The sequence below is a fragment of the Puma concolor genome, chromosome A3 (assembly GCF_028749965.1).
Source record: "Puma concolor isolate L17-30 chromosome A3, mPumCon1.1.hap2, whole genome shotgun sequence".
Classification (NCBI taxonomy): Eukaryota; Metazoa; Chordata; class Mammalia; order Carnivora; family Felidae; genus Puma; species Puma concolor.
The window spans coordinates 131,736,182-131,763,194 of record NC_141669.1 but is presented as its reverse complement, the minus strand read 5'-3'; the positions used below and the strand labels follow the sequence as shown (position 1 = coordinate 131,763,194).

The window sequence follows — 27,013 nt, the reverse complement described above, 5'->3', positions numbered from 1 at the left end:
GTTCTTGGCAACACTAAACACTCAACATGCAACAGATGTTGGTCTTATGGGGCTCACTCCCATGGGTGAGCCCTTGTTGGTCTCACTCCCATGCCTTCATTGCCGCTGTTAGAACAGAGCCTGGCACGTAACAGATGTTCAATAAACACTTGTTAAATGACCAGTTGAGTACGGTACCTGAGCCCTCAGCCTTCTCATCTACAGCTTACCACATTCCCTGCATTTTCTGATTGAGATTTATATTCAATAAATTATTATCGAGCACGTCTTTGGTTTAAGATACTGCCCTATACTGGCAATAGAGCAGGAAACAACATGTGCACAGCGACTGCTGGGAGTTTACCACAGAGAGAGGAAGGGGGACTATACTTCAGGAGGACATAAGGTCTGTGAAAGAAATAAAGTCCAGGGGCACCTGGATGGCTCAGTCGGTTAAGCATCTGACTCTTGGTTTGGGCTCAGGTCATGATCTCATGGTTCGTGGGATCGAGCCCCACGTTGGGTTCTGTGCTGACAGCATGGAGCCTGCTTGAGATTCTCTGTCTCCCTCTCTCCCTGCCCCTCCCCACTCACACTCTCTCTTTCTCTCTCTCTCCCAAAATAAATAAACATTAAAAGAAGAAGAAACAAATCCAGTGATCACAAAGAGCTGGGGAGGGGGGTAGTTCAGAGGGTAGGAAGGCTCCTGAGAAGGTACCCTTTGAGCTGACCCCTAAAGATGGGAAGGAGCCAGCCATGGAAGGAGCTAATAGAAGAGGGTCCAAGGTAGAACTTGCGGGGTGGTGTGATGGGTTGCATTACTTCCACCAAAAGATATGCTGAAGCCCTCACTCCTTGTACCCATGAATATGATTTTTTTGGAAATCCGGTCTTTGAAGATGTAACCAGGTTAAGATGCGGTTGTATGCAATGACTGGTGGTCTTATAAAAAGAAGAGAAGAGCCACAGAGGCACAGGGAGATGGCCACGTGACAGCAGAGGCAGAGACGGCAGTGATGTGCCAACAAGCTGAGGATGCCTGGTGCACCAGAAGCTTGGAGAAAGGCATGGACTCGACTGTCCCCTAGAGCCTTCAGAAGGAGCACGGTCCCGCCCACTCGGCGATCTCAGACCCCTAGCCTCCCGAACTATGAGAGAACAGATAGCTGTTGTTTTTAGCCACCCTGTTTGTAGGACTCGGTTAGGGCAGCTGAGGAAATGCACACAGTGAGAATGAAAGGCAGGTTCAGGGTGGGGCGCCTGGGTGGCTCAGTCGGTTGGGCATCTGACTCTTGGTTTCGGATCAGGTCGGGATCTCACGGCTCCTGAGTTCGAGCCCCATGTCAGGTTCTGTGCTGACAGGGCAGCGCCTGCTTGGAGTTCTCTCTCTCTCCCTCCTCCTCTCTCTCTCTGCCCCTCCCCCAGTGCCTGTCTGTCTCTCTCTCTCTCTCTCTCTCTCTCTCTCTCTCTGAATAAACAAACTTTCAAAAAAGAAAGGCATGCTCAGAAAAGAAGAGGAGGGATGCTGGTCTGCAGGGGAAAGAATATGAAAAGGGCTCAGGGTTGGGAGTGGCAGGTGCAGGGGGACCTTGAGGACCACGGTAGGAACACTGCTCGCTACGAGTGGAGACCAGGGAAGGACTGCGTGGGACTTGCATTTTTCAAAAGATCACTCAGGCATCTACGATACGGGGATGCCTGATGAAGTGGGAGGCCCAGTGCAACCAGAAATAGTTACCCCTGATAAGAGCTCGGGGTGGCTTTTAATAACCTCAATTGGCAGCATCATTTACATACTGAAACGAGGGACCATTCACGGAGTTCAGTGAGCCCAGAAGAATCCTGCAGAACCAGGAGTTGGTCAGAAAATACGACAGATGCTAAATTTTGCCCTGCACCTTCAGATCCTTCTACCTCAAACCATAAGCTGCCATCATGCTTCCACACTAAATTCACTCTGTCCCAGAAGCGAGGAATATATCTTCTATGAATATAGACATATGCATATATGGAAACATACACATTGTGCACATGGTCCTAAATCAATGGGTGGGGCGTACTTAAGAGATAAACAGGCACCGGTTCTCGCTACCTATGGTCAAACCTATGTGGTTGTCTTCCTTCCTTTCTCTCTAGGCGGAAAAATAATGCATTTTGTATGCTTTTCCCCCACTGTGATCATTCTGGTTTTGTGACTGTGTATTAGTTCTGTGTATTAGTTACCCTGGCAACATGGTCGACTTGGATCTGATTGGCCAGGTTGTCAGTTCATTGTCAGAGCCTCGGGCCCGGTTTTGAGCAGAAGATGTGGGTGCGTTAACCTGAGCTACACAGGCAGGCTTGGCCAGGAAAACCTGATCCAGCAGAACCTTCGCATCCTCTCTGCCTGCCAAAAGGACCTTTCCTCCACCTGCTGTGAATGTCCCTCATCTTGCTTTTGGGAAGGTGCAAGCACTCCTCTGTATCTTTGAAATATCTGTTAGGAAATGTGCTCAGCATTGCTATGTTCAGCCCTTGGTGCAGAACGTATTTATTTATAACGAGAAATTAATTCTCGGGAAAGCAGAGGGAGGACGGTCCAATTGCTGGACCACGGGATTAGAGCCCGTTACACAGCCTGAATTCAGACGTGCTGCGCAAAAGGAAGAAGGCCCAGACTCAGCCAAATGCTTCCTTTTCTGTAAATACTTGTCATTCATAAAGAGCCTTACCTCAAGAATGAGGTCCTGGGGCTCCTGGGTGGCTCAGTCAGTTGAGCGTTTGACTTTGGCTCAGGTCGTGATCTCATAGTTCTGAAGTTCGAGCCCCGCATCAGGCTCTGCACTGACAATGAGAAGCCTTCTTGGGATTCTCTTTCTCTCCCTCTGTCTCTGCCCCTCCCCTATTTGCGCGCGCTCTCTCCCTCTCTTTCTCTTTCTCTCAAAATAAATAAATAAACTTAAAAAAAGAGAGAGAGAATGAGGTCCTAGGACCAGAGTATGCTAAGGATTTAAACCGGGATAAAAATCACAGCCCAGGTTACGCCAACAGTATTGAACCATTTATTTATTCAATGTAGGAGATGTGTCATTTACTCATTAGAGGCTGGTTCTTTCACTTACCAATTATGCAGGGAAAAAAGCAAAGCCCCACTGAGAGCCAAAAATCTTTCTGAGCCAATGAACAAAAAATCCCACACAGAGTAAAGTTATACAGACTGATGCCTAAAAAAAAAATAGCTATATTTTTCTTATTTGCACAAATTTCTAAGTAGCCCTACCTGACTCACTGTTCAAAATCCTTGTGTTTTCAAAGGAAGCATATCATTGACGCCTGGACCTACACGCTCTCTGAACAGATTATATTTAACCACACTACATAACCAGCATGGTCTTAATATAGATGTAAAAGTCATTGGCAAGCAGTCATTTTTTACCTGGGTTAAGTGTTACAGTATGTTCAGTAAAGTTAACATTTAGGCTGTCCAATTTCAAAGAAAAAAAAGAAACTGAAGGGAAAAGAGACAAGAAGCACGTTCTAAATAGTCTTCCCAAAGAGATGATTACATAGTAATAATTAATTCCTCTGCTAAAGTTACATGGGGGGGAGGGGGGGATGCCTTGTAGAACTTACATTTTTCCCCCACTGAGAACAAATGCCTTGTTAATCATGCACAGAGCAAGGAGAGAACCAGGATGTGATCAGGGAATCAACCAACTCCTTCAGGACTTAGGCAATAAACCAAGTGACATGAGCTTTCGAACATCGCATGCCTTCTAAGGTATCATCTTGTGTGGTTGGATTTGGTTAGTGACTCTTGTCTGCGAGGCTATCGATAGTGCACATGCCGAGTCAACACGGTTTCTAAATCCTCCAGTGACACAATGGTACAGCCTTGGATTTGTGCAAGGAGTGTTCCTTTGCTAAGCATACATATTTAAAATATATCGCAATTTGTATCATTCTCCTTTCTGGTATGTTTTTATTGGGATCCCCCAGAATGGAACTGGTCGGGGCCTCTCAACCCCTGAGAGGTCTGCTTGCTCTGGGATTTGTGCCCAGGGAAAGTTCCCAGGGAACGATCCTCCCTTGGTTGGGGGAGGGAAGGGGCTTTGGTAAGTGGAAGCTTCCCCATCCAGCCTCAGCTTGAGTAAAGGAAGCCACCCTCCCCGACTTCTCGCGTCCCACGACTCCAGACCACAGACAAGTGCCCAGAACATCACATGCAGATTTCCGGAGAAGACACAACCCAGCCAGGAAATGAAAAACACGATGCGAGTTTGTGGGGCTGGCATTCGTTGAAAGGAAAAAAAAAAACCAAAAAAAAAAAAAAACCAGAGTGGGGAAGAGAGGTGGAAAGCAACAACGAAATTTGGAGCCAACAGAGATAATTTGAGGGAAACCAAAGAATGGAGCCCAAACGGAAGATTCCATGAAAATCCAGGCAGAAGACGCAGTGACGAGCGAGGAGACAAAAAGACACGGGCACTAATAAAGCAGAGGGAAAGCGAAAACGCAACACAAAGGCCTGTGGTTCTACATACCAGCCAAGGTATATACACACGCCAATAAAAGCAGGAAAGTGGGGAACAAAGGATGTCATAGCAACCTCAACAAGCCCCGTCGTGCTACCAACTGCCGTGCTCTTGGTCATCCATCAAGGAGCCTCCGAGATCCAAACACGGCATTCACACGGGGAGGGCCGTGGCCGCCCCAGTGGGAGGTGTCTGAGCCTCTGCGACACAGCCTGGCCACTCTTTCTCCCTTCCTCCCCACCTAACATCCAAGCTAGGTGCGTGCCAAGCCGCTGTCTTTCTCGCCGAGATGCAGGGAAACAATCTGGACGCGGGATCCCGATACACTCATGCCCCCAGATTATGCTTCCCAAATTGTTTCGGATCTGTGCTTCTCGAAAACTCCCCTGACCTTTGAAAACAAAGGCAAGATAATAACAAAAGGGGTGTTAAAGCACACCGATGCATTTTGCTTGATCTTGCAAAAGCCAAGCACCCCGCCGCTCAGATTCATTTGGGATTGCGGATTTCCAGAGGGATATAAAGCTCATTTACCTGCGCCTAATTCAAAAGAGAAATGCTCATGTCCTTCCACCTCAATCTTCTACTTAAATTATAGGCCTCTTCTTTATTAATAGACCATCGCCTCTTTCTACTTTCTTCTGGTTTGAGTGGGGGAAATACTGTGACTTCGGGGGCGGGGGGGGCGCGGGGGGAAGGACAGGTAAGTGTTTCACCAGCAAAACTTGGAAGGCTGCAGAAAAGTAAGAGAACTTTTACAGGAAGCTAATGGAGATATTGACATGTGTGTCTGGAAATCTAAACTTAGCAAAGTGTAAGGCAAGAACAGGCTTCCTCACTTTATTTCTGTATCTGGAAAGTTTCAGCGGCTGGTCCCACATGAATATTTATTAATGCATTGTGAATCAGAACCTGTGATTATTACTTAAACTATCTTTTTACCTTACAAGCTTCAACTCAGAAGAATAAAAACACATCTGCTTTTGCTCTTCCCATATTTTATTCAATGTTTTAACAGCTTTGCTGTAAATATCTCATCCATTACGATTCAGTTGTGACTATATCGGCTCCACATCTTCTGCTTTATTACTGTCATCACGGTTAAACAACACACGGTTAATTCTGTTAACTAACAAGCTCATTGTTCCAGCTAGTCAGCGATCTCCCGTTTGTTGGGTCCACGTGTTAGGAGACTAGGTTATAAATCAAAGAAGGGCCTGAGTGAGGTGTATTCCCTTTGCGAAGACGAGCGGGCTATTATTTGAGATGGTCATTTAACACGTAGCTGTGGAAGAAGTGAGTCAATCTGAAGATAGGGCCAGATCCAATCCTGTTAGATGACGAGATTGCACAATGCTCGAAGAATCCAGCTCTGGAATATGCAAGAGCTTCAGATTCTCTGCATGAAACCTGCACTCCTTTATAGCCCCCATCCCATGTGGACCTTGGAAACCTGGCTTCTTCTGGGATCTTCCCAGCAGAAACATGCTTGCATTTCCCCCCCCTCTAGATATGATTTAGTTTGCCTGTCAGTGTAGTCTGACAGTCAGGAATGTGGGTTTTGACGTCCAGCAGATCCAGATTGCTTCCCGGCTCTGACATTTGCCAGTTGTGTGGACTTGGATGATGCACTCGCCATCTATGACTGCCATCCATAAAATGGGAGCAGTAATCACACCTACCCGTCAGGTGGTTCTGACATTTGAAAGAGCAAATGCGCATAAGGTTCTATATCAGTGAAGATTCGAGGCAGGAAATAGAACTCACTAGAGCTATTTCAAGCATGAAATGAGTTAATTTGGGTATTAGGTATGCTCTCCGTTATTATGATAATGTCAAAACACATACATTGGCTTGAGACAAAGAGCATTTATTCAAGTCATGGGTCTGTGGATCAGAGATTCGGGCTTAGCTTGGCTGAGCGGTTCTCTTGGCCATGATAGGCTCAGTCCATGTCTTGGTGCTGTTGGCTGGTGCATCTCGGTCAAATGTGTCATTCACCAGCAGGACGACCCAGGCCACTCCCCGGGCAGAAGAGCAAAAGAACTTCTTGGGTAACGTTTGCTAGCATCCCATTGGCAAAGCCAGCTACATGGTCAGCCCACAGGCAAGGGTGGGGGTAGATAGACAGTCCCACCCAGGGCGGCTACATGTGAGGGTGACCAACCATTCTGGTTTTCCAGAGCCTAAGGGGTTTCCGAGGATTACAGGAGTTTTAGTGTTAAAACTGGGACAGTCCTGGGTCCCCACAGGATGTATTGGTCGCTGTGTTGGCCCATTTATGGGGCAAGAACATGGACACGAGGAGGGTTCGGAATGGAAGACTTATGCAAGGGACTTAGGAGTTGCCCATCAAATCGTTGGAAGGCTTGGAGAAAGAACTATTGGTCTGAAGGTCACGGCATTGGTTTTGGTGCTAGGACAGCCTCCACTATGAGCCCTGCCACCTAGCAACCAGACGCTGGAACAGGGCAACAGGCCGCCAGGGGATCACCACGCAGTGCTTACTTGTCAGGTATCAGAGTCCCAGACCTCATGGTCACTCCTACCTTCCAGACTCCCCTAGGACAACCGATGAACAGTACCTAACGCTCACACGGAGTCCCAACTACAGGAGAACCTGGGAGTTATGCTATGGAGCTTTCCAACCTTCTGGAGGAGGGGCAAGAAACGGAGCACGAGTGGCTGGGTCCACAAAGGCTCACATGAACATCAGGCGTTCTCGAAGAACGTTACCCGCTGTTGTTGTGGTCAGATTCATTCAGGTTGAGTCGTTGACAGGATCTGCTACTAATCCCCAGGTCTGCAACCCTCTGTGGGGTTTCGCTAAAATTACAGGCCAACAGGGTTATCTTCTAAGATACCTGATTCCCACAAGGCTAACTTCAAATCGGCAGAATCATTACAAAGAAAATGGTTTTTATAGCATCTCAACTCCCAAGGACAATGGGGGAATTGTTAAGAAGGCACATGCCTTTTTTCACCTTGTTTTGCTTTAGGTATGATTGGAATTTCTTTTTCTGTTTTTTTGGGGGGGTTTTTTTTTTCCTAATTCTTCTGAAAACTATCTGGGTATTCTCAGAATCTGAAAGGTTTTGTTCAGATTCTGGGAGAAGACTTACATCAGTTCCCATCACTTTAGCCCAGCTGACTTCTTTGTAATCACACATAGTTGCAAAATAAATAAGAAAGAAAGAAAGAAAAAAAAAGAATGAATTCTGAAGGCGTCTGAAATGAACATCATAGATCGTGGCCTATATCTGACCTATTCTTAAGAAAGAAAGAAACAACACACCTATCTTAAGAAGGTCACTTGAGTCTACTGATTTCAAAGCACAAATAAGCTGAATTTATTAGGGAAAATTCCGGTTCATTAGAGATAATTTCTCTAAGACACAGTTCCTTAAGGAAAACATACCTTCGCTGTGATTCTAAATCTGTCTCCTGAGAAATCTCAGATGCCTGCTGATCAGTTTGAATTCTTTGCTGCTCTTAACTTTCTGGCTGCATGTTAGAAATCATTTTAAATGAATTGAATAAAATTCACAAGTGTTATATGCCAGCAAATGATGAACTCACAGGAAATATGACTCAAATCCACTTTTTTCATTTTTGGTTTTTTCCCCTCATAATAAATAGAAATGAACAAATGTGGCTTTAATGACATCTCGGAGTGAGAGCTTTTATTGATATATTATCAGTTGGAAGCGTGTAATGCTTGGGTGAAGTAAACTCCATTCCGCATATTTATAACCAGATTGAAAAAGGTGTGTTTGTTATTTTGTGTGACACTTCCTAATGATACTGAAGTTTTGTATATGAAGATATACATGCACCATCATAAAAATGAACAATATTTCAGCTTACAAAATGTTTCTTTGATTGAAGATGTTTTTGTGCTTACTTAGTTTCCAATTACTTTCTTTAACCTGTGCTCACAAACTCACAAATGCCTCTTCCTCACTCCCGTAAAGCTGTAAACAGACACTGCAAAGAGGGTCAGTTGAAACAAAATGGGAATTGCCTGCTCCAGAGTCACAAGTCCTTCTCCTCCGGACAGCTGAGGTTCTGGTCATGAGCTTATTATGATCTGTACCAGGTCAAACTCTTTCGGTTATTAAACACAGAAACAGGCTTAAGAAAAAAGGGAGTCTATGGCTTACGTGTAGAGGGCTGGCCTCAGTCACCGTGGGATAAAGGTGTTTGATGATGTCACCAGAGCCTGATATCTCATCACCTCTCAGCTTTGGTTTCTGATTTGTGCTAGACTTAAACAAGGGTTTCTCCACCAAGTCTCAAAATGATAGCAATAGCCCCAGAACACATATTGTCTCTCTGTCTCTGTCTCTGTCTCTCTCCCCTCTCATCTCCAAGCAAGCGAAGAAAAACTAAGAGTCTGCCTACAATTGCCTAGAACTGCTCACGTGCACACTTCTGAACCAACTGTTGTTACCAGGAGTGTATTAGCTACCTATTGCTGTGTAACAAATTATGTCTGAAAGCTTAGCAAAAAAAAAAAAAAAACATTCATTTAGTACTTCAAAGTCTCAGTGGAATCCAAGCATGGCTTAACCAAGTCCTCCAACTCCAGAGTCTCCAACGGGCTGCAGTCAAGGTGTTGGCCAGTTGTCTCAAGGTTCAACTGGGGCCAGATCCACTTCCAAATTCACTCAGGGGGGTGGGCAGAATATGGCATATTGGGATTGAGGGCCTTAGTCCTTCCTTGGCTGTTGGACAGAGGCCATTGTCTGCTCTTTGCCACATGTGTCTCTCTGGCTTTATCAGAAAGAGCAAATGAGAGAGAGAGAGAGAGAGAGAGAGAGGGAAAGAGAGAGAGACAAAGAACAGAGAGATGGAATTCAGTTTTCAATCCCAGTCTTGGAAGTAATATTCCATCACTTTTGCCATATTTTATTCATTTAGGAACAAGTAAATTAGGAGCTAGCTCACTCTCACGAGGAAGGAATTACACCAAGGAGTGAATATCAAGAGATGAGATCATGACAGCCATTCTGGAAGCTGCCTAACACAAGGATAATGAAATGTGCTGATTGGTTTAATATCAATTTTCCATGTTAAGATACAGACCTTATTAACAATTGCTTTTGTCTGTATAATAATTTATTGAGTGGATCCATCAAAGTTTATTCAACTTTTTTTCAATTTATTAAACTGAGTTATTTATGGGTCTTAAAATTTTTCTCTGGTATTACAGATAAGAGTGTGGCACTTCTTTCTTTAAAAATCATTTGATGGGGCGCCTGGGTGGCGCAGTCGGTTAAGCGTCCGACTTCAGCCAGGTCACGATCTCGCAGTCCCGGAGTTCGAGCCCCGCGTCAGGCTCTGGGCTGATGGCTCAGAGCCTGGAGCCTGTTTCCGATTCTGTGTCTCCCTCTCTCTCTGCCCCTCCCCCGTTCATGCTCTGTCTCTCTCTGTCCCAAAAAAAATAAATAAACGTTGAAAAAAAAAATTTTTTTTAAAATAAAAATCATTTGATCATCATATCCAGGATATCCGAATTCAAATGCTTATAGGGACATGTAAATGGCCCTCTAAAGGGACAGTGGTCACTGATGTCCAGCTTCCTGCCAGCATGTGGGAACATGAACCCTTATTTCCCGGTTCTTCAAGAAAAATAGGAAATTCATACTTATATGCAAACTGTTTTATTGGCTCCACTAAAAATCAAATACACTTAAACAAGCGTGCTGGCCAAAGCAAACTGATCTGTGGGCTAGATTTGATACACTGACTACCATTGGAGGCTGATGACCTAATGGCTGTACTTCTGAAATCAACCAAAAGGGGAAAAAAAAAAACCAAACAGGAAATGGCAAAACTATGGGGACATTAAAAATATCAATGGTTCCCAGGGGTTAGGGGAGAGAGTGATGAACAGGCAGAGCACTGAGGATTTTTAGGGCAGTGAAACTATCTTCATGATACTCTAATGGTAGATACATGTCCTTATACGTTTGTCAAAATATATAGGGTGCACAACACCAAGAGTGAACCCTGATGTAAACCATTCACTTTGGGTGACAATGATGTGTCCATGTGGGTTCATTGGTTGTCGTAGATGTACCACTCTGGTGTGGGGTGCTGATGTGGGGGGTGGGGGAGGCTCTGAGTGTGTGGGGGCAGGAGGGGCTCTATGGGAACTCTCTGTACCTTCTGCCTAATTTTGCTATAAATCTAAAACTGCTCTAAAAATAAAGCATATTAAGAGGTACCTGGGTGGCTCAGTCAGTTAAGTGTCCAACTTTGGCTCAGGTCATGGTCTCGCTATTTGTGGGTTCGAGCCCCGTGTTGGGCTCTGTGCTGACAGCTCAGAGCCTGCAGCCTGCTTCAGATTCTGTGTCTCCCTCTCTTTCTACTCCTCTCCCCCTCATGCTTGCCCTCTCTCTCTCTCTCTCTCTCTCTGTCCCTCAAAAATAAATAAACATTAATACAAATAAAGCATATTTAAGGGGCGCCTGGGTGGCTCAGTCGGTTAAGTGTCCGACTTCAGCTCAGGTCATGATCTCACGGTTTGTGAGTTCCAGCCCTGCATCGGGCTCTGTACTGACAGCTCGGAGCCTGGAGCCTGCTTCATATTCTGTGTCTCCTTCTCTCTCTGCCCCTCCCCAACATGTGCTCTGTCTCTTTATGTCTCTCAAAAAAATAAATAAATGTAAAAAAAAAATCAAATAAAGCGTATTAAAAAGCCTGAAAATAAAGGAGTGGGGTTATGTGTATTTTTTTTTCCTCTCTAATTTTCCACCGATTCTTCAACAAGCAAATTGTACGGGCAGGCTTCACTTTGCAGAGTAATGTGGGACTATAAAAATGACTTTACAGGCTGAAACTGTGCAAAACGATATTAATAATCAGTGGTAAAAATTCCAATCGTTCCGTGACCTTTAAAATGTTTGCCAAAACATTAAAACTGCCTTACTGTTGCTTATAAATGCATACAAAAATGTTAAAAAGAAATAGCAAAGCTAAAATTTATTTCATACACTATACTTTAATCATTAGAAACACTGAGAATGAATGTGTGTATTTCTTTGTGAACACATCAAGTTGTTTGAATACGGCTGGTTGGTCGTCTTCTCATTATAGACCCTAGGATATAAAAAAGAGCTTCTTTTCCGTGCCTCGGTGAATCGTCATGCTTAATTTCAAGTTCAGATCAGCTTCCAACACCTTGATCTCCTTGCTTTCAGTGTCATGAGCTATCTCTGCGATTCCTAAATGTGAAGCTTTGGTCAGTGTCACTTTCTCCTTGTCACGAACACTTCCCTTGTTTCCTGACACGTTTGTCCCCACTAAGTTCCTCCAGCTGCACATTTAGAGCCTCTCCGGCACTGGCGGTGGCCACACTCCCGTGGACAGCTGTCCCTCCGATAACGTTTCACTCCCAGAGTCAATTTTCATTTCTTTGCTGTACTTTTAAGTTAGTTGGACGGTGCCCTCCTTTGACTGGTCAGTTGCATAAAATGCCACGAGGGTTTTCCACTGGGAGGCAAGGAGGCGACACGGCCACACGCTTTGCTGTCTGTGTGTGGACTGCACACAGATGCGCAGAAACCAGTCGCCGACAGACCAAGGAAGGGATGAGATGGGACCCTCCTCAGGGAGCCCCTCTGCTCCCCGAATGTGGTGATTCGTGGCCTGAAGGGCTGGCGGTGAAGTTTGTATTTCGTGCAACTGCTCACACTTAATATATGGTGACAACTCAAAACTGAATCATGTTGCTGAAAGGACTGGTGTGAGTTAACCATAACAGGGTAACTGACGTTTGTGCATGGCAGAGCCATGCAAAGCAAGGACAGCCAGTATTTAGCATTGGAAAAAATAAACTTTATTATAAAGGAAAATGATTCTCTGGTTCTCTTTTGGTCATAGGCGGACTCAAGGACTAAAGATAGCCTATTGAAGAAGACACACTGCTGGTTGAGTTCAGTTGATTTATGACCCTGGAGACCTCACGGAATATTCCGTAATGCTATTTTGTTCAGACTCCCTGTGAATATGTACATCTGGAGACATATATATTTATGGAAAATGATAAATATGTTTTCTCCCTTACCTTCTGTCTAAGTAGGTCAGGTTGGCAATATTTTCAGTAGTTATTGCATTTCAGCCAATGTCTTTCCAAGAGCATGTAGAATGTAGCTGTAAGGTACACATGGGTGGTAACAGTGTGTATAGGACTTCAAAGTCCTATAAATACGATTGTTTTATGAGAGCTAAACTGGGAAACTAGAACATCGTGGATCAAAGCAGAGAAACGCAAAGTCAACTTAGAAATATGATTTTAAACACTACACGATGCCCTTAATAGAGGCAAAACGGATAAGAGTCAACAATCCTTCAGGTTTTTTTTTTTTTTTAAATAAGAGGAACTTAGCAAAACAGCAGTAAAGAGGAAATTCCTTAACAGGGTAAACACCTACAGCAAATGTTACTCTTAATGTTGAAAATTCAGAAGAGTTGCTATTAAATCTAGCAACACAACAAACATGCCCCATCACTGATGCTGGACAACAGAGTTCTGAAGGTCCCGGCCAACAAATTAAGAAAAGCAAAGCAAATAGAAGGATAAGGATTAGAAAGGAAGCAATTGGGGTGTCTGGGTGGCTCAGTCGGTTAAGTTGACTTCTGCTCAGGTCATGATCTCGTGGTCCATGAGTTCGAACTCCGTGTCGGGCTCTGGGCTGACAGCTCAGAGCCTGGAGCCTGTTTCAGCTTCTCTCTCTCTCTCTCTCTCTCTCTCTCTCTCTCTCTCTCTCTCTCTCTCTCTCTGCTCCTCCCTGGCTCCCACTGTCTCTTTCTCAAAAATAAATAATTAGAAAGATATAATCAATTAGAAAATTTAAGGAAGTGTGAAGGTGAACCCTAAGCTTGCAAAGCTGGAGGTAACCAGGTTGAAGGTATTAATGCAGATAAGCAATCCTGCGGATACTCAGTGTACTAAGTAAGTCATGAACTTGGAGACAATTCCCATTGTCACAGAGGACAACATGAGTGAATCCCAGGGCAACCCTATCTTCAAATGCAGATATCTGATATAACTGTCAAATATGCCAATAGTAGGAAACCAGTTAGTACCTGAAGCCATTACATTTCCTAGTCATATATAACTAAATCACCTGAGGCCACCCCATTTTTTAAGATTTCAACAAATTTACATCATGTCCATTGTTTACCAGTCCTTGGGAGTCCAACTCTGCCCGGTGATTTATCAAGTTCAACCAATGGTGGTCCACAGGCTGAATCAGAGGTTTTGAGCCCACTAGCAAAGAATCATACCTTTCCAGGAAGGCAGCCTTACCCAGGGCCCAAATCCTTTCCTTTTCCTGAAAGTCAAGAATAAGATGTTCATGGATTCCCTATGTATTGCTTGCGGCAAATTCTTTTGAGATAATTGGACCATTTGGGCCATATCCCCTCCCCCCAGGAAAAAAAAATCCATATTCATGAAAATCATGTATGTATTTCCAGGGGGTTCACAGGCCTCCTGAAGCCTATTCAAGAGACTGTAGGCCAAGCATCCACGCTCTGTGATATGTGGTCGGTCTCCTCCTAGATGCATCAATGTTCACGACAGTGGTTCAAAATAAGGAAGCCCTTCCCATCGGTTGCCCGGGTTTGTATCTCAGCTTGGTCCTTAAACACCTGTGTGACCTTCATTGCATTACTTAAACTCTCTGGGCCTCAGTGTTACTATTTGCAAGGGGGATCATATTAATTCCTACTCTATGGGGTAGTTACGAGGATGAAATAAGAAAAGGCAGGGAAAGGTGTTGGCACACTGCCTGTCACATAATAAATTATCAACAATAAATCAGTTATTACTACTTATCTTATTTTATAACTATCCTACGACTGCTTTGTCTTTTATTTTGTTTTAGCTTTTTAAGAGAAATATACGTTATAATCCATACCAGAATTTTTAAAAATGTTTATATTTTTGAAAGAGAGACAAAGCGTGAGCAGGGGAGGGGCAGACAGAGAGAGAGAGACACAGAATCCAAAGCAGGCTCCGGGGTCCGAGCTGTCAGCACAGAGCCCAACGCAGAGCTCGAACTCATGGACTGTGAGATCATGACCCGAGCTGAAGTCGGAAGCTTGACCGGCTGAGCCCCCACAGGAGCCCCTATCCCAGAGTGTTTAACCTTGGCACTATTGATATTTGGGGCCAGATAATTCTTTGTTGTGGGGGCTGTCCTGTTCGTTGAAGGATATTTGGCAGTATCCCTGGCTCCACCCACTAGATGCCAGGAGCACCCCCACATTGGTGGCAGACAGTTACCTATGTCACTCGGTGGGTAGAATCACCCTTGATGGGGAATCACTGGTCTATGCTGATTACATGGATATTTTGAGAGGCAAAAGTAACCATCATATTTAAAATGTTACCACTGCTCATAAAAAGACAGTAAGGCTACAAAATGCGCTCAAAAATGGAGGGAAAAAAGGACTCTGAGCAAGGAAGAGGAAATGATTGTGTGAATGAGGTCGGGGAGTCCCAAGGCTCAGCACATGCATGTGGGCAAAGGGGATTAATGTGAGGCACAGGGGTTGTGAAAGATGCAGAGGAAAAACAGACTTGGGCAGTGGAATGAATACATTGGAAACTCTTTTGGGAAAAAAAATATATATATAGGTTAGCCTAGAGAATACACAACATGAATAACACCTGGTAGGAGTCAAGAGAAACTGGACAGAAAAAACAGAGAGAGGAAATGAGGAAAATGGCTCTGAGGAGTCCATGAGAGGTCAGCACCACTGATTCGTGAGAAGACAGGATCGTTTGATACAGAATGAAAGAGCAGAGCCCAGGGGTAAGAAATCCTTGGAAGAGGACCAAGGCTAATGTTGGGATGAGACCCTGAGTCTCAGCCTTTTAAGAGACTACCATGGGGTACTAATTCCTGAGACAAAATTAATATTTCGTGTATACGCGGTCCACATACTGACGTAAAGATGGCTGTTTTACATTCTGAGTAAATAAGTTTATGGGGGCCCAAAGTTTATGGGCGCTCAGAAAAGGGCAGCTCAGAGAAGTTGGAAGTCAGCCCTGGCCATCCATAAGGGGCATAGCCTGTGAATAAGACAACATGTCCGGGCTCTTGGGTGGTAGCCGCGAAAACTCAATTGTCGCTTCGGTGTTGATGTTGGTAATGTGAATCTACTGAGCGCTTTCAATCACTGTTGCATACGTCCAGCTGAATTTTTCACTTGTCTCTTCCCAATTAATCCCCACAACAACCTTTCGAGATAGCAACCGTTATGATCCCCACTCTACAGTTGAGGAAACCAAGGTTTTGAGGGGTTAAATGCTCCAAGGCTGCACAACTGGGAAGCAAGGATTTAATGTCTAGCAGATAGTCCCCAACATTCTTCTTTTGGTTCCTGTACTGTATTCTCTCTTTTTTTTTTAGTTTATTTTAGAGAGAAAGTGTGTGTTAAGTGGGGGAGAGGGGCAAAGGGAGAGAGAGATAATGAGAGAGAGAGAGGGACAGAGGGACAGAGGGACAGAGAGAGAGAGAGAATCCCAAGCAGATTCCATGCTCAGCAAAGAGCTCAACTCGGGGCTCCATCCCACAACCCTGGGATCATGACCTGAGCTGAAATTGAGAATCAGTGCTCAACTGACTAAGCCACCCAGACGCCCTGGTTCCTGTATTGTATATTCTCTGAGCACACGTGAGGAGGGATGGGGTCCTGAATGCACTTCATCCCAATATGCTCAACAGACTAAGGGCTAAACAGACTAAGAACACTCTATGTGGCTCTGCTCTATGGGGAATTTATTTTTATTGCATTAATATTGCCCTGGGCTATGAATGGGACCCACACATGTCAGTTGTGTCCCAGAAGGCAATGGGGTGGAGAAAGCGGGGAAAGAATCCAACTAGGAGGAAGACTGCTGATCTCCGTCATCAGCTCACTCTATAATGACGCACACCAACCCACAGAATATTTACTGACTGTGTACTATCCCCTATTCCAGCTATTCCCATGAAGGCTGTTTTCCTCACACTGACATTTCAAAACAATTTCTGGGTCCCTGGGTGGCTCCGTCATTAAGCATCTGACTTCAGCTCAGGTCATGATCTCACAGTTTGTTGAGTTCGAGCCCCGCATTGGGTGAGAAGCCTTGCTTCTCTCTCTCTCTCTCTCTCTCTCTCTCTCTCTCTCTCTCTCTCTGCCCCTTGTCGGATTCTACGCCTCCTCTCTTTATTTCTCTCTGCCCCTGGCTCACTTGCACCCTCTCAATAAATACATACATACATACATACATACATACATACATACATACATACATACATACAATTTCCAAATTGGCATCATTATCCCCATTGTTCAAAGTTTAAATCAAAGTAACCTAGCCATCCAGAGGAAGAGAGCTAAGACTCAAACCAAGCTCCATCTGACTCTAGACTCTCAGGTTTTCTCATCAAAACAAACACATTAAAATCTGGAATCTTATGCTCTGACCTCTTTTCCAGGTCTCCAAATTTTTTGCCATGTGTGACCAATCAGCACAGTTGGCTTCAACATAGCGCTAATGAGGCCAAGGTCAGGGGTAAAATTCCCTCATGGGCTGAAACTCTATACTTCCCAGAGTCACAGGCTATGGCTTGTGCCACAGCTGGTCCCCTCCCAGGAGCATCACACTGGTCCTCAGTGCAGTTGAGAAACCCTCGATGAATCACAGGAACTCTATCCATACCGTCGGATCACTTCAGAACACGTGCCATACTGACAGTGTGACCGTTCACCGAGATAGAGACCAATGTTGTTATGAGTTGCATAAATTAACAACTTTTGCCTACGTTCAGTAAAATTTAATTTCACTCGTTACAGATCAAAGGAGCTGTGACTTTACTTTTAAAAACTCATGTACATTAAGAAAGATGCTAAAATTTTGAGATATTGAATGACATGTGCAGTAATTCCTCAATTACTTAAACTCATGAGGAAATGAGTTATTTTGTATATGTAAATTACATTAAGCTAATGGAAGTGTCTCTTTAGTACCAAGACATTCTCGTGTTACAAATTTTGATGGAAATCTTTCTAAATGGAATTCATATCTTCCTGCCTTCTCAAATTGGAGCGATAGAACATAATTTATCCTAGATATGTTATTTACAAGAAATACAATTTAAACAAAGTGATTCTTTCTAATTAAAAAATGAAGGGATGGGAAAACATATACCAACCAGGAAAATCAAAGTTAACACCAGACAAGGTGGAATTTAAGGTTAAAGTAAGAACAGGTTCAGAGGAATATAATGTCGTGATAGAAGATGTTTTTCCAAAGAAAATGCAATAATCAAAAACCTATGTGCACCAAATAATACAACATCTTCACTGAGTCCCAGCTTTCTGTGCCTTCTTGCCATTCCTTAAATAAAGCCAAAGTGGTCTCTGACTCAGAGCCTTTGCGGCTTTGTGGCCAAAGTAAATTCTTGTCTGGAACTGCATGGCTACCTTATTGTGTTCTCTGCCCAAATATCACCCACCTACTGAGGACTGACCACTTCCCCTGATTTGTCATCCATGATCCTAAGATTTAGAGTTGTTCAATAGCTGATCCCCTATGTATCTGAGGTTATACTCCTGTGAGAAAAATTCAAGATACCCCAAGCCCTGAATCTACCTATGCTCAATTGCATTACGTCCCTAAGAAATGCCTACTCATCTCAGAGTCTTCTAAGCGAAACTACTCTTCGTTCCCAGCCAAGACTTTAGATCTAAAACCCCATAGAAGGAAAAAGCCCACAGACTCTCCCTTGACCCTCTTCTCAGTAGCCAATCCTGCCCAAGTTCTTATCACCCTAAGCATGAGAAAGGTCACAGAAAAGAATGAATGCAATGAAAAAATCATAATACTCGCTGTATTACTTTCCTGTGGCACTTGTAACAAATCGCCACAAACTTGATGGCTTAAGACAACAGAACCTGATTCTCCTACAGTTCCAGAGGCCAAAAATGTGAAATCGAGGTGTCAGCAGGGCCATGGTGGCCCTAGGTGACAGTCCTCCAGAGGCCCTAAGTGACAGCCTGTTCCTTTACCTCTCACAGCACCTTCTGGCTGCCAGCAATTCCATAGGTTGTAACTACACAACCTCAATCTCTGCCTCCATCTTCATGGTGTGTGTGTGTGTGTGTGTGTGTGTGTGTGTGTGTGTGTGTGTGTGTAATTCCCTCCATCCCTCTCTTCCAAGGACACTTGTGAGAGCCCACAAGTGAATAACCCAGAATGATCTCACCTCAAGACCCTTAACTGAATCACATCTGCAAAGACCCTTTTTTCCAAATAAGGTCATGTTTACGGGTTCCAGGAATTTGAACTTGATCCTTTGGTGCCCCCATTCAGTTCACTACACCTTCTAAGTCCAGGTGCATATTTGCATGGATTTTTCTCCTTGAACTCTACTGTCTTCTAGGTTTTCCAATGGTAGGAAGTTCCTCTATAAATGGTAGTCATTCCCAAGTCCATCCATGCATGATAACCATGTGGTATTCCAGGCAAGAGAAGTAATGGAAGGAAGTTAATAAAAGATAAAAGGAGGATCCCAAAAGAGTAAGCCCTGGAAGGAGAAACAATAGTTAAAAAGTCTTTTTTCATCACTTGCTCGTCCCCCAAGAAAACTCCAGTCTCGCCACACCAGAGCCTTGTCTGATAGGAGAGATACGAGATATGAGAAAACATCCCCTTCAGGATTGATCCAACAGGGCACTACCTCAAATCTTCTAATGAAGTCTGGTGTCCTATTCAGCAGAGCCTGAATGCAGCCTCGGGATCCTGCTCAACACTAAGCTCTGAGGGCAGCCCCATCCATCAAAACTGTCACATGCAATGAAATGCCTTTGCCACAGCCATTTTGGAAATTATCGTCTGTGACTGCCCACATCCCTGATACACCCTTTATTAATTCACTCCTTCAGCAGATACTTATAAACCACCAACTATGGGTAAGTATTATGTAAGTGCTAAGGACACAGTGATGGGCAGAACAGGGCTTAGTCCCTGCCCTCCTGGACTTATCATCTAGCAGGGAAGAGATATTCATTAAAAAGTAGCAAATGTCAGTTTTAAGATGGCAACCATGACAATCGCTCCAAACGGACCCTCTGTAGTAAGAGCGGGGGATTTGAACCACTTGGGAAGTCAAGAGAAGAGTTGTGTGGGAAGTGATGGTTTGCAGGAATGGACAGGAATGCACCAGGTGGAAGTGACAGAGGTAGAGGTAGTGATCCTACCACAGGAGGAAGCCCAGAGAGAGAGAGAGAGAGAGAGAGAGAGAGAGAGAGTGTGTGTGTGTGTGTGTGTGATAGCACAGTGGGAGACCCAAGATGAAGCCGGAGAGAGAAGTCTTCTTAGCCATTTGTAAAGTCGTTCAGTTGTTTGGTTTATAACCTTCAGAGCACTGAGGAGCCACCCCAGGATTTGCATAGGGACCTGGCATGATTAGATCTGTATTTCACAAAGAATACCCTGGACTCTCTGTAGAGAGTGGTTTCAAAGGGAGCCAGGGGTAAAACGAATGGGCCTCTGGAGGTTCTCAGAGTTCAAGATGTCGGTCATGGTACCTTGGACCAGACAAATGGAGGCGGGAGAGATGGAAACAACAAATGGATGTCAAAGATATTCAAAACCTAAAAAAGGCAGGAGGCCATGAACCGGGGAAAGGGGTGGCCAAAAGATATGTACCAAGGATGAGCCCTAGACCTGCAGGTTTTCAAATAGGTTATTTCCCTTCCTCGAGAGAAAACACGGACAGAACTCTATGTTGGGGGAATGGGGAAGGGGGCACCGTGTTATGAGACCGACTTTGGACATACTGGGTTTGGAGATGTCTCTGACATTCCATGTACCTCAAAGCTGAGGTCAAGGTGATTGAATGTGAATCTAGCACTCAAAGGGGCTCACAGGATAGGTCTAGTCTAGAGCAATCAGTGCATGAGTCATCTGGGCATGGGAAGGTCCTGCCTACATGGGGCCTGAAGTTTATACAATTTGGAGTAGTTTGCTAACTACGAACAACAATGCAAGAATGTAAAATCAGGTACAGAAGTGAATATTTATGAAATAAGAAACCACAAATTTTCGAAAGCTAAAAATACCACATGCCTCACAAGATCCAGAAAAAACACACAACAGTTCTTATTTTTTTTTTTTTTCAACGTTTATTTATTTTGGGGACAGAGAGAGACAGAGCATGAACGGGGGAGGGGCAGAGAGAGAGGGAGACACAGAATCGGAAACAGGCTCCAGGCTCCGAGCCATCAGCCCAGAGCCCGACGCGGGGCTCGAACTCACGGACCGCGAGATCGTGACCTGGCTGAAGTCGGACGCTTAACCGACTGCGCCACCCAGGCGCCCCTCAACAGTTCTTATTAATTCACTGCCTGATATACCTCTATAATACATCTCTTTTCCACATTTTACACTGTATACTACCATTTGATAGCCTTTTTTATAACAATAATTTTTCAATATTTTCCATTAAGAAGTCACGTCATTCAGACCTGTCTCTACCGGTTAATTGAAATTGGTTGCATGTTATTAGATAATTGGGACACACAACACATGTGACTCCACATATAAGATGTACTTGCCTTCTTACTACTGGTACAGGTTTATGCCTTACAATTCAAGAACTCTTGGTAAGTTTTATTTGACATCGCTTTTTAAAAATAATAAAAATCTACGGTGCTTTTAAAATTGTATACAATGTACTATCAAGTTTATTTCCGGCAGGAAAGAAATTCTGCTTTGGCATGGCATCATGACAACGAAATTAATCCTCTGCTTCAATTTATACATTTAATGGCTGCAGAAATTTCACACGGCTGGTTTCTGGCTCCATATGTCTTAAACCTGTATCTTCTCCACTACCCACATACATCAAGTGCTGGGTGCCTAGGAAATACTCATATCTCTATAGAACCTCTAGCCTATACCTTTGTGTCTCCGTCCTGGAGAAGATGGCAAAGCGGGCATTAGGAATATTCTGGAAGCCATCCCAGAATGTTGAGCTACGGGCAGTACAGTGAGTAGCAACTTAACTATACAGATGGTGACCTAGAACCACACATGCAGATTCCACTAAACCCAGATTAAATGAATTCCCAGGTCTTTCCCTTAGCCAAATCCAAAACCTGCCAATAGCCGCCTACAGTTGCAAATTGGACAAAAATACATGGTGAGTGTATTGCTATGGTACCTCTGAGAGGCTTTAGGTCTATCGGCGTCACAGAAAATGTATCTCCCTTTCTAGGTTTGTGTGAGATACCTCTAGAGGAGGGCCTTTCTACTTGGGCACTATTGACATTTGGGGCTGGATAATTCTTTGCTGGGGGGTGGGGTGGTTCTGTGCACTGTAGGGTGTTTAGCAGTATCCCTGGCCTCTACCTCCCTGGTAGCACCCTACCTTCACCCCACTTGGGATACCCAAAATGTCTCCAGACATTGCAAAATACACCCTGAGGGGCAACACTGCCCCCTGTTGAAAACCACTGGTCTAGAGAAAAGAGTTCAAGAGAGAGAGAGGAATTCATTTATTTAGTGGACGTTTGCTAGATACCTGCTACACTTAAAGCCCCATGGAAAGTCGCTTTGCATAAGCCCATGATGCAGGTGGAAAGGCAGATAACGAACAATGCGTTTGGGTAGAATGGGGAAGTGCCACGTAAGGAAGATCTTAAGGACTGGCAATCCAAGACAAAGCTCCTCCCTACTTCTCAAGCCTAGTTGGGGGGGGGGGGCGGGGATCACGAGGATTATAAAAGATGAGATTATCCTGAAGCTATTCCACCAAAGCAATTCTTTACGTTGGCATGATAGAAGCTGAACGTCTATGGGGAATTACAGGAAACGCTTCAATTAGCCATGACAGTCACTATTTACAAACCTTGGTCAAGAATCATTGAGAAAGTGTGTTAATCATAATCAGGTGGAGGAATCCACCTGCTTTTCTTATATTCTGGCAGTTATTTTCCTTATACTATGCCAGCCACACTCATATTTGAAGTCTACAGATATCATAGATTGAGTCACTCCTAGGAGATGTTGACAATTTTATTCATAGAAGATTTGCCACGAGGGTTTATCCCAGCTGAATGGAGGGGGTGGTGGGGAGAGGCTAAATCAATAAGAATTTAGCTTGTGAACTGCACTACATATAAATTAAAACAGAATACTCACCTCGTTTGACACAGATCATTCCTCTAGAACTCTTGAGATAACCCTGGTATTGTTCTTACCCTATTGTGTCTTCCCCCCCCCAATCAATTACAAAACCTATTGACAACAAAATAAAAGAACTCCAGGGTACATCAGAAATCAGCACCTGCTTCACTCGGGGCGTCATCTCACTATCCAAGGCATTTGTTCATGGAAAGCCCCGGAACAGACTATATGTCCCTTTGCTGAGCTGTTTGTGTTTCTATAAAATTAGTAATTGGAGAGGGAATGTCACTAATTCCCATTTCTCTGTTTGAAAGTTACTGCAGACTCCTTTATCAAATTGAACGCTATGTAACTGGGCTCGGCAGAAATGAGCTAACCCACTAGCTCTCCTTTGATTGCACATATTCACAGGAGCCCCTTAAAAGCGTGTTCCTTTAATCTGTTACTTTATCATCTCTCTTTATTTTGCTGATCTTACCTTAATGTGGCCATTCAAACCTCTACTAGAGGGTGCTCCGTGGCCCTCGCATGGATTAATGAATCCATTATTGCAATAATTTCCACTTATATAGTGCTTGATCATTAAAAATCCATTTTGATATTGGCAAGAAGGAATTCCACATCGTGGGTTTAAGGTGGTGTTTCCCCAAAGTTTACTAGAAAAATAACATATGCTATTGCACCGAACCCATAATTCCAGGATCTCAAAGGCTGAGGTCAAATTTATTTAAATTTTTTTTAAATCAGGAAAATAATAATGCAAATGTCTGGTGGGAGCAAAAATCATTGAGGAGGGTATGGAGCAAGGACATTTCAGAGATCCCAGCTAACAGCCAGGTCTCTGGGGCTGAGAAGCCTGGGCTGGGACCGGCTCCTCTTACCTACAAGGCTCAGAGCCCTTGTCTACGAAATGGGACTAATCCCATCCACAGTGTCGTAGTGAGGAATAAAGTGGATAATTTGTGCAGAGACTTCAAAGCTGTGACTGACCCACAACCACACTGGAAACTTCAGGTCAAGGAAAAAGTTATTAGTTTGCCAGGTAACACTGTGCGCACGCACACACGCACACGCACAGCTGTGCACACACATGCACATTGTCATTGCCACTGTAACTGAACAGAGAGACTGGTTCTATATGATAACCAACTCAACAGGCTTTCCCACCCACAAATTGACCGATTATTAATTCGGGGGAAACGTCGCCATCAATCCAGTCAAAACAGGTCCACAGCATTAGCTGGTTGGTTAGTTAACTGATTAGTTATTTAGTTCATTAGCTAATTAATTACTTTGTAGGAGACTTGTTTCTCTGTATCTTCTGGTTCAGGCTCTAAAAATCTCAACACTACTGATATTGGGGACCAGATAACTCTTTGCTATGCGGCAGCTCCTGTGAATTGCAAGACGTTAGCAGAATCCCTGGCCTCCTGCTCCATAGTAGCACCCCCCGCCCCATTGTGACAACAAAAAATCTCTCCAGATATTGTCATGTGTCTTCGAGGTTGAGAATCACTGCTCTAGTCCAAACCTCCAAATGGCCTATATTAACATTAATCTAATTGGGCCACCTTGGGGAAAAGGACTTTTAGGAACTTGTGTGGATGGCACATTGAGTAAATTCAGCTGTTAGATAGTCCCTTCAAGGTCACCTGAAGCAAGGATTTTCACAATTCCTCAAGGTCTACAGTCATGTTTATGTTCTGCTTCGTTTTGATTTGGTCTGTTGATGGCTATTGGGGTCTCAAGGCTTCCCTCCTATATCTGGCCTTCAACAGACCCTAGAATCCTAACATCCATAATGGCAAATTCCAGTAGTACATTCACTACTGAGCTTATAAGTTTAAGTTTCAGGACCCAGGGCCTACACAGGCCCCTTCTGAGGCCTTTAATTTTGTGTACGTAATTTAATGTTCTCTTCCAAAAGAGAGCCCTCCAAACGGAAGGGTTTAATCCCCATAAAATCTGGCTCTCCCCTTAATGGACACCATACACCTTCTGTTCTCCACTGTACCCTCAGCACCTCCACAGTATCTGGAATATAATAGAGATACAATGATGTTTGCTGAGTGACTGAGTGACTGACTCGGTGAATGAACGAAGGCAACAGTGATTTACACACTTCAGAAAGCATAAAAGGCCGCCATAAATTCAAGGGCATGATCTATTGTCTGCTGGTTTAGACAGACAGTGAAGGCCACTGGAGTTCAAATGAGAGCTATCACTTCAGCTGTGATGGAAAGGAGATATTACAAGCCAATCATAGACTCACAGAGTTGATGTAATGAACCACAGTAGCTGACCCTATGAGACTGACTCAGAGTTTAGGTTCTGAGCCTCAGCCCCACCTCCACTGCTTACCAGGTGGATATCGCCCAGCCACTCTGTCTAAAATGGGCACAAAAATAGTATCTATAGCTTGAGGTGGTTGTGACGATTAGAGATATGCCACCTGCAAAGCATAGGGGGCCAGCATTTGGCAGATTCTCAGTAAATGTTAGCTAATAATGTTACTGATTGGTTCCAATAGGCCGAGCATTGTGCTAAATGTTTTCCAGACCTTGGAGGGGAAAAGTCACGAGGAAAAGTGATCATTTATTGAGTACCCTTGCTGTTCATCAAGGTTCAAGGCAATTCACTATGTTCTCCATTTAATATTCACTGCAACTCAGTAGGTTAGTGTTACTCCAATTTTGTAAGTGTGAACTCGAACCGAGAGATCTTAGCTATATATAAAGAAGTTAAGTGAGAGAGCTGAGAGGGACCACAAGCTACCAAATGCCAAGACCAATACTTCTGCCAGTTTGATTCCAACCCACCAACTAAGAGCTCAGGGATCAGATGGAAGGGTCCAAATCCTGGATCAGCCCTGCTCAGACCATAGCAACTCATCCAACCTTTAAAATCTCAGTTTCCTTATCTGCAAAACAGAGATGACAATTGTACCTATGTCATTAAGTTATAGAAAAGGCTAAGTGACATGGTGCATGTGAATGACTCAACTCAGTGCCTGGTACATGAAAAATGCACAAATCTTCTATTGCTATTGTCCAAAATTATGAAAAAAGTAAAAAGCGCCATATTTATCCACTTTCAAAATCCCTGTTTTACGTGTGGGATGCTCTAAAGGAGTGTCCTAAGAAGACTTTAAGTTTCAGACTCCAATTATGCCCAAGCAAATAAACTGAAAAAGTCTGGCTCCCTTACACGGAAGTGTCAGCCATGGCTGATCCACCAAGACCAACATGCTGGGGGCAAAGTGGGAAAAGTCCATGAGGACCAAGATCAGGAGAACATCGAATCCCATCAAGTTTAGAAGCAGATGCCCTGATTCCCATGCCACTGGGCCACACGACTCAAGGTATTTGAGGAGTAAATTATAGGTCTTGACATAGGTGACCTTCAATCACGTTGAGGACGTGTAGCTTCCGGGATAGCAACAGTGGTCTCCAGAAAGATAGCAGCCAAATCTTTAGTTTTGAAAGTTATTAATCTTTACATAAAATTCCTAGTCAGTGGCAGGGGGAATATTAGTATTATTTCATTTCATTCAAATTACACTACAAAAAAACAATTAAGGGGAATAATTATGAAAGGAAGGTCAACTCGATTTTCTATAATAATGTTTCTTGTTACCAGGCTCATTATTGCTAATTCCTTTCATAATCTTTGCCATCTAACCTCATTTGTTTCCTTTATAAGTGGCAAGAAATGCACACCATTGAACGGCAATGAAATCAAGACAGCAGCATGTCACTTGGGCGATTTCTGGAGAAAGTAATTATTGTCTCTAGTTAACCTTTTAGGGAGAAACCCGTCCGCATATTCCCAAAGTAGGTGTTAGATTTGGTTCCCTCTTCCAATTTTTTAGTCATACATCCTGGCTTGAGAAGGTAGAGGCTTGCCAAAAGTTGAACTTTTATCCTGCTGTTCTGAACACTTACAAACCAAATGAAAAAGCACTCAAGTAGATTTTAAATGGGCTTTTAGTGGAACCTAAAACACACACACACACACACACACACCACACATACACACGCACATTTTAATTTTTAAATATGCAAAAATTCATCTTGCTTATTCTACTCTTTAAAAAAAAAAAAGATCTTTCATGTTCATTGCCAAGACGCTCATATTTGAGATCCTCGGGCTTTAACTTGCCCCCCTTACTGTACTTTGAACCCGTAAGGTTTGGCTTTAGGAAGAATCTCAGGATTTTTACCAACAAAGCTCTGATCTACTTTAAACACCTCATGTCATAGAATTGCCATTCCAGTGCTAGAAGCTTCCTCTAACTCTGAGGTGGGCAAACTTGTGAATG

At 43.8% G+C, this 27,013-nt stretch overlaps 1 long non-coding RNA gene across 2 annotated transcripts in view; it reads right to left on the bottom strand.

The window, feature by feature from the left end:
• Positions 1-27,013, bottom strand: part of LOC147582813 (uncharacterized) — a 394,038-nt gene that overhangs the window by 253,682 nt on the left and 113,343 nt on the right. The gene's annotated exons all lie outside the window — the stretch shown is intronic.